The sequence below is a fragment of the Sceloporus undulatus genome, chromosome 2, assembly GCF_019175285.1.
Source record: "Sceloporus undulatus isolate JIND9_A2432 ecotype Alabama chromosome 2, SceUnd_v1.1, whole genome shotgun sequence".
NCBI lineage: Eukaryota > Metazoa > Chordata > Lepidosauria > Squamata > Phrynosomatidae > Sceloporus > Sceloporus undulatus.
In genome coordinates, this window is record NC_056523.1 from 135346044 (window position 1) to 135353916 (window position 7873).

Below are 7873 nucleotides of genomic sequence, written 5' to 3' on the forward strand. Positions count from 1 at the left end.
TTTATATACCGCTTTTCCACAGATCAAAGCGGTGTACAAACAATTAAAAACCATAAAAAACATTGCATAAAATAGATAAAATCCCATAATAAAACTGTGCAATCACAAACATCTTAAACACAATCGTTCACATTCAGGGGTAAGCATAGGAAATCGATGGCAACAAAGTAGGCAGCTTCATTCTTCAGGGGGGAAAGGCTTGACAAAAAAGTAAAGTTTTAAGACTCTTTTTGAATGTTTCTAGGGGGTTGTCAGATGGAGCTCCTCGGGTAGATCATTCCACATCCGCGGGGCCACCACTGAAAAGGCCATCTGGGATGTGGCAACATATTTGGAAGGTGAAATTAACAATAAATTCTTCCCAGATGTTCTGAGTGTGCGGGACGGATCATATGGGGAGATGCGGTCCCTCAAGTAACTCGGGCCTAAGCCATGTAGGGCTTTATAGGTAGTAACCAACACCTTGTATTGCGCTTGGAAGTGAATGGGCAGCCAGTGAAGATCTTTCAAGATAGGTGTTATATGGTCAAATCTGGATGCACCAGTGACCAATCTGGCTGCCATGTTTTGTACTAACTGATGCTTCCAGACTTGGTACAAGGGTAGCCCCATGTAGAGCGCATTACAGAAATCTAAGCGAGAGGTTACCAGAGCATGTACCACAGTTTCAAGGTCCCTTTGGCCCAGATAGGGTCGCAGTTGGCGTATCAACTGAAGTTGATAGCAAGCACTTCTGACTGTCACATCTACTTGAGATGTCAACTGCAAAGACGAGTCCAGAAGTACTCCTAAACTGCGAACTTCGTCCTTCAGGGGAAGTGTGACCCCATCCAGGACAGGTGGATGAATTTCCTTTCTAAGGCCTGGGGGACCTATCACCAGTAATTCCGTTTTCTCTGGATTCAGGCTGAGTTTGTTTTCCCTCATCCAGCCCATTACCGACTCCAGGCAGGCATTCAGAGGAAAGATGCCATCCTTAGTCACTGCATCAGTCGGAGGCACAGAGAAACATATTTGGGTGTCATCAGTGTACTGATAACACCGCGCCCCGTGTCTTCGGATGATCTCTCCCAGCGGTTTCATGTAAATGTTAAATAGCATGGGGGACAAAATAGCTCCCTGAGGGACACCAGATGTCAGTTCCCTCTTGGAGGAGCAAGTGTCCCCCAACTGCACCATCTGGAATCTGCCCGAGAGGTAGGAACGGAACCGCTGGAGCGCAGTGCCCCCGATACCTAACTCTCTCAGGCCTTCCAGAAGGATACCGTTGTCAATGGTATCGAAAGCCGTTGAGTTGTCCAAAAGCACCAACAGGGTCACACTTCCCCTGTCGAGGCCCAGACGGAGATCATCGACTAAGGCGACCATGGCAGTCTCAACTCCATATCCCACTCTGAAGCCAGTTTGAAATGGGTCCAGATAATCGGTTTCATCCAAGACTGCTTGGAGTTGGATGGCGACCGCTCTCTCGATCACCTTGCCTAAGAATGGCAACAATCTGACCGGTCTATAGTTGTTCCTTACCAGGGGGTCCAGGGAGGGCTTTTTGAGCAACCGTTTGACTGTTGCTAGCTTTAAACTTGATGGAAATTTTCCCTCCCTGAATGATATGTCGATAATACGTTGTAACAATACTGTTACAGCATCGCCACCCTGGACGGTCAGCCAAGAAGGGCAGGGATCAAGAGAGCATGTCGTCTTCCTAACGCTTCCAAGAAGCTTGTCCACTTCATCGGTATGAACACACTCAAAGTGATACAGTTTAATAGAGTTCACGGAAGCTCTGGATACCTCTCCTGTAGTTTCTGTTGAAATGCCAGCATCGAGATCAGCCCTTATCCGAGAGATTTTATCTGCAAAGAAGTTGTTGAAATCGTCACAGCAGGCTATAGTTGGTTCTAAAATAGGGTTCAGAGTGGGAGGAAGCTGAGTCAGCTCTCTAACCACCCTGAACAGCTCTGCTGGACGTGACTCCGCAGACGCAATACGCGCAGCATAGAAGGAGTTCTTTGCTGCGCTTAATGCTACTCCATAGGACTTCAAAAGAGCCTCATGGAGTGTCTTGTCGGATAAGTTCTGGTGTCTCCGCCAGCTGCGTTCTAGTCGTTGCGTGGCCTGCTTCATTTCCCAGAGATCTTCAGTATACCATGATTTCCTATTGGAAGCGGGCCGGAAAGGATGCTTAGGAGCAATACTGTGTATAGCCCTGGAGAAGTCATGGTCCTAGATGTTAGTTAGGTCATCAACAGAATCGCCGTCAGATCCAACCATAAACCCCTCTAAGGCTTCTTGGAACCTTTTGGGTTCCATCTGCCTTCGAGGGTGGACCATCCTAATCAGTCCTCCACCCCCGGGGGGATTTGGGTAGTTGTCTTAAGTCGAACCTCAACCAGGAAGTGATCCATCCATGACAGAGCAGAGGTACCGAATCCGTGCTAAAGACAACATCGAGCGTATTACCTGCGCAACGCGTCGGGCCCAAGACTAACTGAGATAGGCCCATGGCCATCATGGAAGCCATGAACTCCTGAGCTGCACCTGTTAGATTTTGTGAGCCGGCCTCAAAAGGGATGTTGAGTCTCCCAGAACCAGAAGTCTGGGAGACTCCAGCACCAGTTCCGAGACCAGCTGTGTCAGCTTGGCCAGGGAGTCTGTTAGCCCACGGGGTGGATGGTAGACCAACAGGATCCCCAGACTATCCTTAGCCTTCAAGGTCAGGTAAATACACTCAATGAAGTCCGTTTTCCGGATGAGGTTCCTGGTTAAGGTAACAGTATTTTTATGGAGTATGGCAACACCTCCCCCGCCCACATATCCTGTTCTGCTCCTTAACAGTATACCCGGCTGGAAGAGCTTGTGCCCACACTGCATTGCTCTCAGCCCCCACCCAGGTCTCTGTAATGCAAGCCAGCTCACAGTTCTTATCCCCCAAAAGATCGTGAATGATGTGGGTCTTATTCTTAATTCATAGTAGCCTCTGCTTCATCATTTATCCTAATGCTCCAGTAGGCATCTAGTTTATATACGTGACAATCTCTGTGGTATACCAGAGGAATCCTACACACCTGCTGGGTTACTTACTCTCTTTCATTTGGTGTGTTCACTTGGAAACCTGTGCTTTCCAAGATAAGAGAAAACAAGCCTATTGGCATGGCATCATTGAATACATGGCTATTAACTCATTCAGGTGCTTAAGCTGAGATATTATTAAACTGCTTTGTTGCTATTGTGTGCTTTCAAGTCATTTCTGACTATGATGATGAATCTATCACTGAATTTTCTTGGCAAGATTTGTTCAAAGGGTGTTTGCCATTGCCTTCCTCTGAAGTCAAGAGAGTGGGACTTGTCCAAGACTACCCAGTGGGTTTCCATGGTCAAACATGGATTTGAACCCTGGTCTTCTGGGTTGCAGTCTAGTACTCAAACCACTATACCATGCTGGCTCTCTGGTACCAAATGTAGCACTGCATTATTTCAGGAGATTTAAAGCAGTCACTTTTGATACTGTGTGAATAACTTATTTCTCATTTTCTTCACTATGCATTAGTATGGAACATTTATAAAGTTTTCTGCTAGGAAAGGTTCATTTTAAATTCCAGGAAGTACAAATGATCTTTTCAAAATGGTAGGTGGCTGGTTCTCTAGTCATCTCATTAGCAGCTAAAGAGAGCTAGCGGTTGAAAGTCTGCACATACCTTCAATTAGATAACACATCTATACTGTAAATTCTAACAAGTTACTTTCTGCTTGCCATATATTAGCACATTAAGGATGTTCATATCTGCAATGGGTATCTAATTCCAGCTGATGCCGGGAGGCCATATTATTAGGACTTAGCTGTTTGAAGTGGAATCTACAAAGGACATTTGAAGTCTGGTTCCCTCAATGGAAACAGTATGGTCTGCAGCAAAAATAGCTTATTTATAGAAGGTAAAAGAGTTTCTAATGTTACAAAAACACATGTTTAGAAGTAACTGAAAGATTGTTACAGATCCACCATAATTTGGAAACAGGCCATCACGGCTTTGTTTGTTTGTAATGTTCTATACTGCTTAAAAGCAAACAGAAAAATAGATATGAGATGTCTGGCACAGATCCCAGACCCTTCGTTGCTGCTTCTGTAAGATCCACTTATTTTAGATGAAATTTACTTTCAAGCTGATATGCTTAAATTTACAGCAATCCAATCAAACTATGTATGGTAGTGGCAGACCCGTGTTTTTTCATATGACTGGAACAGACACACATTTAAAGTGAGAGGGCAGAGAGCCGATGAAAATACAAAACAAACAGGTACAAGGTATTGAATTTTCCCGCCGCTCACAACTGACCTTTAAAGAAAGGGGAAGATAAAAAGAAATTAGAATTTAGAAACCACTTTTCTTTCTTCTTTTGGAATTTGATGATAGAATTGGAAGAGCAAGGGGAAGAGGGAATTCATGTCAGTGGACTTTTGCAGGAGACAGGATTGTCAGATTGAATGCTCAGAATTACATGCACTATTCTCCAATAGATACTGCTTGTTTCCTTTGCGTGTTTTAGATATAATAATTGGCTCCAGGAAGGGGCTTGGGGAAGACTGCTATCTCCTAAAGGCTCTAGCAATTGCATATCTTCCAGGATCTCACAGATGAATACTGAGGGCTTGTCTTCACTAATGATATACAATGGACTCATCCTGGTCCTGGTGCAATCTGTCCAGACAACAGAGGCCATATCCGCAGCAAAACCACTTATTTAAGCCCCTTATTCAGCTTAAGAGAACCTGTAGTTTACTCCAAAGGAGTAAACTCTAGTCCTCTTGGCTGTCTGGAGAGGTGGATCAGGTCCAATATGGCCCAATCTAATTATCCAAACAGCAAATGTAGCACCATGTCCCTTGCTTTGCGCTGAGTACTACGGGGAAGGGTGAATTAACCCATTTCTTCAGAGCTGATGCTGCCTTACCAGCTGAGAGCCTAGTTATTGCCATTGCTCCTGCTGAGGTCAAATGAGGTGCTTGTATGTTCAACAAGGAGGGGGTAGAGCAAGTCTTTCTTTAACTAGATGACAGGGCACCCTATTCTGACCTCAGCAGAAGCAATGGCAATGGTCAGGCTCTCTCAGAGAGCTACTTTGCTGGTGAGGCGACAGTGACAAGGGGGACTGGCCAGCAAGCCCGATGCAGTGTTAACTCAGTGGGCCCATGTGCACAATGACACAGTGCCACACAGGATTTGTGTGTGGTTTCCAATGTGGTCAGCTCAGGGGTCAGTCTGGGGCATAATGCTCCAGTCTGGCCCTGAATTAAGCAGCCAATGTAGGCGTGCCCTTGGAAACACAGGCCAAACAACATCAGAGAGTAATCAAGATGGCAAAAGTTATTAATGGGGGTGAACTAGGATAGGCTGCTGCAGTTTGCTTTTGCCTGAGCTTACTGGGAAGGGTGATATTCTACCTTCTCTATTTCTCTCGCCCTGCTGAGTTACTTGGGTGTAAACTACTCATGTCCTTTGAACTCAGTTTGCAGTTACCAAAGTAACCTGAGGACAAAGGTTACTTTGGTAACTGCAAATGTGACCAAAACTTGAAAGGAGAGGAAAGAAACTGGGATATTTTGCCCCTGCCAAATCAGGGGAGTAATTGCTCACAAAAAAGCTCACAATTTTGCAGTTGACACAACTTTCATAAGGTCTATGTGGCCAAAATCTTTGGTATCTTATGACATTAATTATTTTGACACACATTTTTGGACTGTAGCCCTGTAAACGAACAACTTCGACCCTTTCCTGGTTTTCTCTTCTGACAGTTCCTTACTTTTAAACCAGCCTTAGATAAACCACCCTTCAAATAGTTAAATGACCTGTGTAATGTAGGGCACATAACTTTTCTACTAAAATGAAGTTAATCTCAAGTAAGTCAGTACATAACTAGCATAGTATTGAAGCCTAAAAAATGCCATGTCTGCGACTGCAACCATTTTCTAGCCATAGGTGCTGCCTCATATGCAGTCCTAACCAGTCAAGATGGCCAAGGGTTCGCTGAGCCCAGAAAAGGCCACAAGACATTGGTCCAAAACACACTGCAGAAATAATCCAGTTTGAGACCACTTTTACTGCTCTCTGGCTCAATGCTAGGGAATTCTGGGAACTGTAGTTTTGTGAGACCAGGGACGTAGCCAGGATTTTGGGAAGGGGGGGGGTCCAGACTAAGTGCCACCATTATAATGGGGCTTGGGTGCGGTGGCGCAGCAGCACACACCATTCATTTTATCTAATGGAAGGGGGGTCTGAACCCCAAGAACCCCCCCCCCCCTTGGCTACATCCCTGATGGGTTTTGCAATTTGTCATGTAAGACCCACAAGGTAAAATTTGTTGTAGTGGTCTGAGTGTTGGACTATGACTCTGGAGTCTGGAGACCAGGGTTTGATTTCCAGCTCAGCCATGAAACCCAGTGTGTGACCTTGGGGAGTAAGTCACACTGTCTCAGCGTCAGAGGAAGGCAATGGCACAGCTCTTCTGAACAAATCTTGCCAAGAAAACCCCAGAATAGGTTCATCTTAGGGTTGCCATAAGTTGGAAAGGGCTTGAAAGCACACACAACAACAACAACCCAGATCACAATGCACTGTAATGGAAGTATATTCTGTTTTAACTTTAGCAGTGGCAACACTGTGAGCAACTACACTGTAGAAATAATGCAGTTTGACACCACTTTTAACTTCCAGGGCTACAAAAAAAAAAAAAAAAAAAAACCCAAACCCTTGGGATTTGTAGTTTTGTGAGGCACCAGTACTCTTTTACAAAGAAAAAAAATGCTTGTAAAAATACAAATCCCAGGATTCCACAGAACTGAGCTACAACACTTAAAGTGGTGTCAAAGGGTATTATATCAACAGTGTAGATTCCCCCATGCTATAGAATTCTGGGCTTTGCAGTTTGGTGAGGGGCATTTGGAAAGCTCAGCCAGAGATAGAGAGATGGGGGAGGTCACTGAACTACAACGGCCATAATCCCACAGCACATTGCCATGGCAATCACTCTATAACAACCTAGTATGATAAACTACTCAAGTTGCAGTGAGTGGCTATTGCTGAAGGAAAAGGGTGGCCTTTGCCAAGCGCCACCTTTTCATTGGTGCTTTCCTTCCTCACACTGATGGGCGCTCTGTCCAATCACAGACAGGAGCGCGAGGGACTCAGGCAGGGTAGGCATTTCCATAAGAAACGGACCACTCTTCTCATATCCAAACAGAGCCCCTGTCAGAGCCATCCTCTTTTAAAGTGCCTGTGATTCACACACCCGCACACTCTCCCTCTCTCCCCCTCCCTCCTCTCTCTCAGCCTCCCTGCTCCCTGCGACTTTCCCCCCCTTTTCCCTCTAGTCTCCATCTGAGTTCGTGCTTTTGATGGAGGGGAGGAGGAAGGAGCTTGAACATCCCCACTTCTGATGGGGGGGGGGGGTCTGGACCCCCAACCCCACCCTGGCTATGTCCCTGGTGAGACATATAACCTTTTTTGTCAAGGAGCTTTAGTGCCACAATAAATTACACTTCTCAGGATTTCCTAACACTGAGCCAGGACAGTTAATTCAGTCTCAATCTGGATTATTTCTGCAGTGTGTTTTCGACCATTGTGTTGAATCTAAACCGTTCCCAGCCTTAGGAGTGATTAAATGGTTGTTGAAAATAACTTAGGAGCCCCCTTGCCATGGACTATCTTTGCAGTAGTTTTGTGATAGTGTTCCTGGATTTGAGGAGTCTTGGACTTCATGTAACAATGTTTTCTCCTCATCCTGTCCCTTTTCAACCTTCCTTTATGGTTCATCTGCCAACAGATTTATTATTATTGTTGTTGTTGTTATTATTATTATTATTATTATTATTATTATTATT